The sequence below is a fragment of the Hibiscus syriacus genome, unplaced genomic scaffold (genome assembly GCF_006381635.1).
Source record: "Hibiscus syriacus cultivar Baekdansim isolate YM2019G1 unplaced genomic scaffold, ASM638163v2 tig00005411_pilon, whole genome shotgun sequence".
NCBI lineage: Eukaryota > Viridiplantae > Streptophyta > Magnoliopsida > Malvales > Malvaceae > Hibiscus > Hibiscus syriacus.
The window spans coordinates 73,276-83,223 of NW_024062057.1; the positions used below are offsets into that span (position 1 = coordinate 73,276).

Here is a 9,948-nt window from a genome sequence, read left to right on the forward strand (position 1 = left end):
ATATTTCTGATATTTCTGATATTTCTACCCATACTTTTAAAAGTGCTTCTAATGAGTTTTATCGTGTATATGAGTTTCCTTGCCAACTAAACAGGTTCTACAGTCCAAAAATATCCTCCAGAGAATTTTTAATTCATGAACCACACTTAAGAGACTTAAGGGATTACTTTAACAAACCAGTTGATATGGTTTTTAATCACTCATTCTCGCCACACACGAATAAAACCATGGAGAAATTATCTGAAGCAATCATACATAAAACCAACAGTGGTCGGCACCATGTTGAATTTCAACCTAAACATCATATTACAAGACTTGTATGCAAAATAGGATTTCAAGACTACAAGAAATCAGTTCCTACAAAGAAGAAACCTCGACTAAAACGCATAAAGACACATCACATTGATCCTGGTAAATGTTTCACAAGTTTTTCTTCCAACAAATATAATTCTCTTTCTCTTGGATTTTCAGATTCGAGGACGAATCCTTTTGAGGAGTGGGGGAATGATACATGCACCAGAGTCATAATAGATGCTTCTTTGGACTAATGTTTCTACTCGAATCTATTAGAAGAACAAAGTCTCGAAGATTCAAAGCATATCTATTCGGTAAGTATAATGTGAATGAATCATTAAATGATTCTAATGTTGCTCCCTTTAATGTTTCAGATTCGAGGTCGAATCTTTTTGAAGAAAGGGAGGATGATACATGCATCACAAGGCTCACATCAAAGGAAGAAGTAATAACTCTTCCAAATGATCCACTCGTCCAAGCATTGGAAAAGAAGATCAGAATAGAAGTAGACTTTTTGAATGGGATCCTGATCTTATTTAGTCAATATGTCTTCTGGAGATACAATATTCTGTCTCTTATCTTTCCAACGGTTCTTGAATCGCATCAATCCGATATCGGGAACTCAAGATATGGCTATTTTACTGAAGACGGTGCATGCAGAAAATCCTATACGGGATTAATACGGGATTTTGTAAATATTACGAATTTTCAATATTTTTATTGATTATTTGTAATATAACTTAATATAGGATGATGCATTATCTTTTAGGATTAGATTTATTATTTTATTAGGAATTAAGATTGAATTAAAAATATTATCTGTACTTATTATTATTTTATTAGGAATTAGAGTTAATATATGTTTAGTTTATTATTATTTTATTCATTAGTTATTTAGGACCTTTAGAACTCAACCCCTATATAAAGGAGGCTTCATTAAACTTTGTAATTCAAGATTTCTTTGATCAATAATACAACAAGAGTTTGTTTTTGCAAGTGCTGATTGCCTTGTGCCTTCGAAGCTTCTTCTCCTGGAGTTCTTTCAAGTTCTTGTGAGGGATATTAATCTTCACACTCCAATTTGCCTTTTCATCACGACTAGGAGGGTTGGTTAGAGCCATATTATCGTGTTTACCTTTTCATTGCGACTAGGAGGGCTCGATAGGACATTATCCATCGATTTTCCACATCCATCCACGCCATCAATCATCTTTACCGTTCACTTTCATAAGGGAGATCTTTGATTTCTTGGTTATTTTCTCTATTCTTAATTCCTTTATCTTTTGTTTATCTTATTTTAATCTTGTTTCTTTTCTTGTTTCTAGCACTAAAAGAAACCCTAAAGAATCCTAGTTATTGCCGCCACCTTCCTCATTCATTCCTTATTGTTCTTCATCGAGTCTAGAGCTTTTCTAGGTTTGATTCTTCAACAAGAGCAACGTTCATCAGTCCGCCACCGCTTCCCTATCACATGCCAAGAGTCGAGGGTCTTATGTGGTCCTTCGGGACAAATATGTGGCACTTCAGTGCAAACCTATGTTGTCATTCGAGATAATTATGTGGCACTTAGGTGCAAATTACGAGTTGTGGTGACAACATTAGTGCACAACCTCATAGTACTCAAATACCTAGAGTTCTCAATAGTATACCTTGGGCATTTGGAACAAAAATATACAAATGGAAACTATTCATAAGTATACTTTGATACGAAACATAATGGAAGCTCTTTGTAAAACATTTTGAATAAAACAAATAAGATTTTATTTATTAAGTTAGCACTCTTAGTATTTGCCTCACTAAGTCATCGACTTAGCGTTTGATTTTTCTCACGCGTAGGTTTGAAGAGAGCTGAAGACTGAGTTATCGAGGATAGCATATTACTTGAAGATCAGAATATGACAAGTTAAATGTAGGTTTTTGTGTTAATTTTGTAAACTGTTGGCATGTATTAAACGTTAAAATTGGAAATGCTTTGATCTATTTTGTAAACTCATATATTTTGATATTTATGTAAATTATTAAGATTGTATGTAAAAATGTATGTGAAATAATGATTTTATTAAAGAAATTTATATCTTTTTATTTTGATTAAAACATTTTAATTTTGTTCTGAATTGTGTATTTCATATGTTTTGAAAAGTTAAATGTGACACCTCGGATTCGTATTCGGGTACGGGTCGGGTACGGGTCAGGCGTGTTACATTCCCTCTCAAGTTTTGGGGAGAATGTGTCCTTATTGCCTGCTATATAATTAATAGACTTCCTTCTTCAGTCCTTAATTGGCTATCACCCTTTGAAGCCTTATACCATAAGCCTCCTAATTTTTCTCACATTCTTGTATTTGATTGTTTATGTTATACAACTACACCCAAAAATTCTGATAAATTTTCTACATGAGTTGTTCCCTCTGTTTTTTTTTTTTTTTTTTTGTTATTTTGCTACTCAAAAGAGTTATCGTTTGTTCAATCTTCAAACTAAAACTTTTTTTGTTAACCGTGATGTTTGTTTCCATGAAGGTGTATTTCCTTTCAAGTTTTCTTCACAGTCTTCTTCAGTTTTCCCCCTGCTCAACCTACTGTGCTTGATTAAGACTTTCTTGTTCTTGATAATTCCTCTAATTGTGAATCTTGTTTATTACATTCATCACAAGACAATAGTTCCCCCATCTTGTTCCTCCTTCACGTTCTACAGTTAATAATTCACCAAATGATGTTTCTTCTTCACATAATTCAGTGCCTCTATTTCTTGATCATGCTTCAACAAATATTCATGAGGTTTCACATCCTTTATTAGAAGTCATTTCTTGTAAGTCTTCTCGGGTTTCAAAGCCTCCAGGCTGGTTAAAATACTTTGTTTGTAATTACCAATCTTCTTCGAATTAGTCTTTTGTTTCCTATAATCATTTACCTTCTCATACTCAGTCCTTTATTTTTACTATTTCCATTGATTTTGAACCTCAATTTTATTCTGAGACTATAAAAAATAATCTTTGGGTTAAGCCCATGGAAGAGGAGCTTCAAGCTTTGTAATCTAATAATACTTTGTCATTAGTTTCTTTACCATATAACAAGATTCCCATTGGTTGAAAATAGGTTTATCAAATTAAGTATAAAGCTTCGGGAGAAATAAAATAGTACAAAGCCTACCTTGTTGCCAAGGGCTAGAATCAATGCAAGAGGATTGATTATGGGGATAATTTTTCTCCTGTTATGAAGATGGTTACAGTTCATTCAGTCTTGGACTTGCTTCCATTTTTTACTGGCATGTTTGACAAATAGATGTTTATAATGCCTTTCTTTAAGGCAATCTGGATGATGAGGTTTATATGCAACTTTCAGAGGGTTTTTATAGTTAGGGGAGAAGGTTTGTCGGCTACAAAAGTCCTTATATGGTTTGAAACGTGCCTCAAGATAATAGAATGTGAGGCTGACAGAAATATTAGTTTTTTTTGCAGGGTTGACACAAAGCAAATATGATTATTCTTTGTTTATCAAAAAGCAAGGGGAAGATACATTTATTTTGTTAGTTTGTATGGATGATCTACTTGTTACATGAAACAATGCGGAGATGATTGATGAGTTAAAGGCAAGCTTGCATCAAAGTTTTAAAATGAAAGGAGAGTTAAGGTATTTTCTTGGAATAGAAGTGTTCAGATCAAAAAAAGGGCATTATTCTTAATCAGCACAAGTACGTCATAGAACTTATCAATGATGAAGGATTGGAATGAACTAAACCGGCCTCAACACCATTAGAACAAAATATGAAATTAACCACTGTTAATTTTGATTACAGTTTGCAGTAGAGAAATGATGATGAATTACTTGAAAATAAATCAATTTTTCAAAGATTAATTGGAAGGTTGATTTATCTTACACATACAAGACCTGATGTTACTTATGTCGTGCACCATCTAAGTCAGTTCATGCATCAACCCAAAAAATCTCCTATGAAGGCATCATTACGAATAGTAAAGATATATTAAAAAGGATCCTGGTCAAGGTTTGTTACTGCCAGCATCACCTAATTTTTAGGTGCAAGTGTTTTGTGATGCTGATTGGGCATTATGCCCAACGTCAAAGAGGTTGGTTACTAGTTTTTGCATCAAGATTGGAGAGTCCTTAATTTCATAAAAATCAAAGAAACAAAACACAATAGCAAGGTCGACTGTTGCAGCAGAGTATAGGAGCATGACGTTGACAATAACTGAGTTAGTTTGGATTAAAGGCCTTCTTGGAAATTTGGGTTTGAAGAAATTGAAACCTATGGAGATGTTTTGTGATAACAAAGCAGCCCTTCAAATTGATGCCAACCCAATGTATCATGAGCGTACGAAACACATAGAAATTAATTGTAATTTTGTGAAAGAGAAAATTAAAGAAGGCCTTGTATAAATAGAGTTTGTTGCTTCAAAGGATCAACTAGCAGATATCATGACTAAGCTAGGGGTGTAAACGAGCCGAGTCGCTCGAGTATTGCTGAGCTCGACTTGAACTCGAAAACTTTAAACATAGGCTCGACTCAACTCGAAAACTCGCGAGCTCAAAATTATCAATCTCAGTTCAAACTCAAAAAATGAATATTAAAACTTGACTCAAACTCGAAAAGGCTCGAACTCAGAAAAAAAATTTCAGGAGATCGATTGAAGCTCGAGACTCAAGCTCGATTGAAGCTCAGTTCGAGCTCGAACTCACCCACTACCACAAATTATGACATAGGCTCTCCTACAATGGGGACTGGGGAAACCTTAGGCGAGCGCCCCTCCCAAGTGCAATGGAGGTCGCTTACCTAGGCCATGAACCTTGATGATCGTCGATTGACCTCGTTCAGGTAAGATGTTGAAAGGAGGTAGCTGCCTTTTATTTATAATGTCAAATAAGTGGTCCACTCATGTACTTCCCCAATGTGGGATATTGCTTCAGGCTATAGTAGCTTCACTTAAAGAGCTTCGTGTAGATTATAGCCGCTCAAAGCCCTTCCTAAAGCAGTTGGGAAGATAGAAATGTTGGAGGTTTTGTCCATGCACTATAATAACATCAAACAATTGCCAACAACGATGACATTTTTGACAAACTTGAAGGAACTAGATGTCAGTTTCAACGAGCTGGAGACTTTGCCTGAGAGTTTATGTTTTGCCACCACACTCGTGAAGATGAACATAGGCAACAATTTTGATGATCTCCGATCCCTACCAAGGTCTATTGGGAACCTTGAGATGCTTGAGGAGCTGGACATTAGTAATAATCAGATTTGGGTCCTCCCAGATTCTTTTAAGATGCTAACACGCCTTCAAGTTCTACGAATGGAAGAAAATCCCCTGGAAGTGCCTCCTAGGCTTGGGTCTCCACTCCACGCTCCATGTTTGTAGAATAACGAGTAATGATAGATACGAGGGGGACATGGACAACTGCCAAGGCCAACACTTATATTCCAATCTCAATTAATATATTGTTAGACTCAATTAATATAATTTTTTTCTAACGATGGACATATATTAACAATACAAGCTTTTATGTGAGTAGACACATAAATGGGTATATGTGTTAGGGTTTAGGATTTATTACAAAGACATTAATTAATCGACTTGGTACTGATTTATGACGTAAGTACAATATAGTGACTTGATATTAAATGCTCAAACCTTTGATATTTATGATATTTGAATCCGAAAACTCAAAATATAACAACAATTTAAAAATTAGTTATTAAAAATATTATCATTAGAAATATATTAAATATTTGTCATTAGATAAATAATTTTTTTATTAATTCAAAATAAATATAAGAATATTTATTCAAAAATATTTTTTGAGGGTAGTTGTATTATAGAATTTTTAATATATTTTTAAAATTTTATAATTATTAATAGTGTATTTTTAATTTATTTTTAATAATGTATTTTTAAAAAATCTAAAATTATAATATAACATTTTTTCGAGCTGCTTACGAGCTTTTCGAGTCGAATATCGAGTAGCTCGTTTCGGCTCGTTAAGAACTCGAGTCGAGCTCGAGTCGAGTCCATTCAATTCGAGTATTTATCGAGCCTTGATCGAGTCGGTCTCGAGTAGCTCGCGATCTGTCTCGTTTCATTTACAGCCCTAGACTAAGCCACTGAGTACACAACATAATTTCTTAGTTTCCAAGTTGGGGATTAAAAATGTTTTTAATCCACCAACTTGAGGGGAGTGTTAAATATAAAATAAGAATTAGTTAGACGGTTATAAATATGTTGTTAGTCTGTTAGTAGAACAGCTAGATCTTTTGTATATATATTATTGATTGACTGTAAATATTCTGGCATGATAATAAAAGCACTCAGTATTATTCATTTTATCTCTTAACAATTCTCTTTGAAAATAATAATTTGGAAGCTTACGTTAGAACAACCATACTGTGCCATAAAAAGGTAATTTTGAAGATTGAAGAGTTAGATTACACATGGGAAACATTAGAGTATCTTCACCATGTCCAAAATTAATATCTTTATAAGAAAAATAAAATGTTATCCCGTTTTAAGGAAAAATGGTTGGCTACAAAACAAGTGTTAGTAATAATCTCAATAATGATGTTTATTAAATTCGATATAAGATAAGAAAAATATATAAAATAATTTAACCTGAAAAAATATGTTCATGGATTGAAATATAAATAATCAGTCATTGGTGGTAAAAACTTTATTAGAATATCAAATTAGGATTAAATTGAACAATTACAAATCTAAAGTTTATAATTTATCAAACTAACAATTAGTACTAAATTAAGATTAATTTAAAATATAGTGACCACGATTTTATCAAAGCAGAAAAATCATTGCCTAATTGTGGTATTCTAAAATATTTCAAGAACTATTTGAAAGAAGCCCCAATTTTCAGGAATTATTTATTTATTTATTTTTATTAACATCGTTATTATGGTCATTTTCTTTTTAGACAACATAAATTTTTTAAAAGTATCAAGCTTTGGGAGTGATGTGGGTGTTCGAACTTTCCCCGCACATACCCGATTCTCAAATCCAATTTTGATCATAATATTAAACATATAACATATTTAAATATCCAATACAGCCACCACAAAATGAATTCTACAATTGGTATTGCAATTTGGGCATATATGTACCTAAGCTGCTTTAATTTATATAAATAAATCCTGTATGGCAGTGTAAACACTATGTACTCAAATCAAATTCAATTACATGGAAATTACGATTTGATAAAAGAGAGAAAGATGGAAATAATGTTGTAGATTCCATCTAGACAGATGTTGTGAAGGGATTTGATTAATGAATTAAATAATTAGAGCAACGGAAGCTAATACCTAAGGAAGTCCACAAGTGGGGAAACTGGAAATCGAGATAACAAAAATCCCATGTGTTGAGGATAGGAATGGCAAACGGGTACAATTTCGTGGATTTCGTACCGTACCCGCTCTAATTGAGGTTGGATGGGTATAACTTTAGTGGGTAGTAGGTGGGTGTGGATTTAGAAAGTGGTATCCGTCGCGGGTAGTAGGCAAGTAATGGGTTTGAGACCTTACACGCCCCGCATCCGCCCCACATCAACCCGCCCACTAAATATCCATTAAATTTTGAACCATTATGAATTTAGGTATAATTTTATAGACTAATTTATAAATCTTAATATTGTATAAGATATAACTTATAATTTAACAAAAATATTAGGGATAAGTTTATGAACCAATGTTTTTATTTCAAACCTCTCGTACTTTGTTTGTTGGTTACTATGCCGATATTCTGGTAGTTCTTTTTCTCTAAGTTTCAAACTCTGGTCTCCAGCTCATTCAGGTACGCCTTCTTCCTCTTCTTTACTCTGGTCTCCTCTACGGGTAGTAGAGTTGTATGTCACCTTATACACAGATCAAAAACCACCTTCCTCAATCTTGTTTGCTGCATCGAAGTTGTTTGTGGCCGCTTTAATTTGTCGTAAGGTGAATACTACAGTTTTCAAAATCTAATCCTCTTAGTTTTGTTCAAGATACAAGGACAATAGTCAATACTCTGTTATTTTGATTTTGATATCCTGTTGAATCTAAGAGCATTCGTATATTGATTTTGATTTTTAAGAAACACGTTATATGTACGTATATTGAATTATCGATTTTGGTGTTCTTCTGAATTTAAGTGCATTCACACATTCGGCTGATTTTGAAAATTATGAATAATTTATACATTATAATTTGTATAATCATGCATTGAAAAATAAAAACATCTTGGAAAAAAAGCCCAAAACCAATACAACTTAGATTTGATCTTCTTTTTTTGGATTTGGATAATGCAAAGGTAAAGATCCAAACATCGGGTTATATTTTACGCATCATGTATCATTTGCTGGTGTGGGGAAATAGATGAAATCATGTTTTAATTTTGGGTAGGTGAAACTTTATTATAATTAGAAACATGTGCAACAACAAACAAAGAGAATGATTAAATAACTCAGAGAAAGTTGTGTCAATAATATTTTCACAACTGATTAAATAACTCAGAGAAAGTTGTGCCAATAATAATTTTACAACTCAAAGAATGGATTTGTTTAGGTGTCTATCCAAAATTTGTAATTTTTATTGTTGATGGTTTGTTGAAGTTTTGAGCATATATAGGAAGATGATTAGGACAGATAATGACTACTAGTAGATGGTTTAGCTTAATATGGTAGTGTGGTTGGTGGTCTATAAATGGAGAGGTGGGAGAGATGAAATCCACAAAAACAACGGAGGTTTTGAAGTTCATAGACGATGGTGTCGTATACAACAAGTTTCAATTTAGGGTTGTACGGACTGGCAAGGCGTGTCTACGCCTTAACTGCAGACTTCTTCTGCGATAGCTCAGGATGAATAAGTCGTGCCCACGCCTTATTCGAAAACCTCCTCTGCTCTTCGAATATAGTCCAATTTTTTTTCAGGTTTTCGAATAATCCGAACATGGTTTTTTATCGATCCGTATCCGATCTGATAATTCGGAAAAAAATTCATATACCCGATCCGAACTATCCAAAAATTGAAAAACGGATCGGATATCTGAATTTTGGGATCGGATCAACGGGTCAATGGATCGGATCGGTCGGATTGAATTTTTTTGCACACCCCTAACTGTTAGACGGGTCTAGCTGGGTACATTTCCAGTAGGGTAGTGGGTGTGGGGATATATTTGAGAATGTACTCTCGTGGACGGGTGTGAATTTAAAATTTTTTTACCCATCATGAGTTGTGGGCGGGTGGTGAATTGAAAAATATTAGATGAGTATGGGGATGGGGGAAGGGTATCCGCACCCGACCCGCCCGTTTGTCATCCCTAGGTGAGGATGTACTACTTTTAGCTTATTGGATTCAGACCCATTTTTTAAATGTAGGGTTTTAAAAAGTTAATCCCATTGTGATGAATTTGGAAGGCGGACAAGAGAAAGTGGAATGCATGATCCAAGCTACACACGCAGCTTTTTTCCCACCCTCCCCATCCATCAAAGGTGGCCATTTGTAATTTTTATTTAAAGTTACATAAAACATTCAAAATAGACAACAGTTTTGAAAAGATGTGGTAAACGTGATAAGAACAATTTGACCATTTTTTATTAATAAAATCATTCATTTTTATTTTATTAATCAGTTAATCTAAATCATGTATCATATCTATTCATAACGAGAATG

General features: G+C 33.7%; 1 non-coding gene across 1 annotated transcript; it reads right to left on the reverse strand.

Moving 5' to 3' along the window:
• Positions 1 to 4,960: 4,960 nt before the first annotated feature.
• On the reverse strand, positions 4,961 to 5,129 carry LOC120199371. The gene has a single exon (XR_005523455.1). It is a non-coding gene; the product is annotated as a U1 spliceosomal RNA (small nuclear RNA).
• Between the last annotated feature and the right edge of the window lie 4,819 nt (positions 5,130 to 9,948).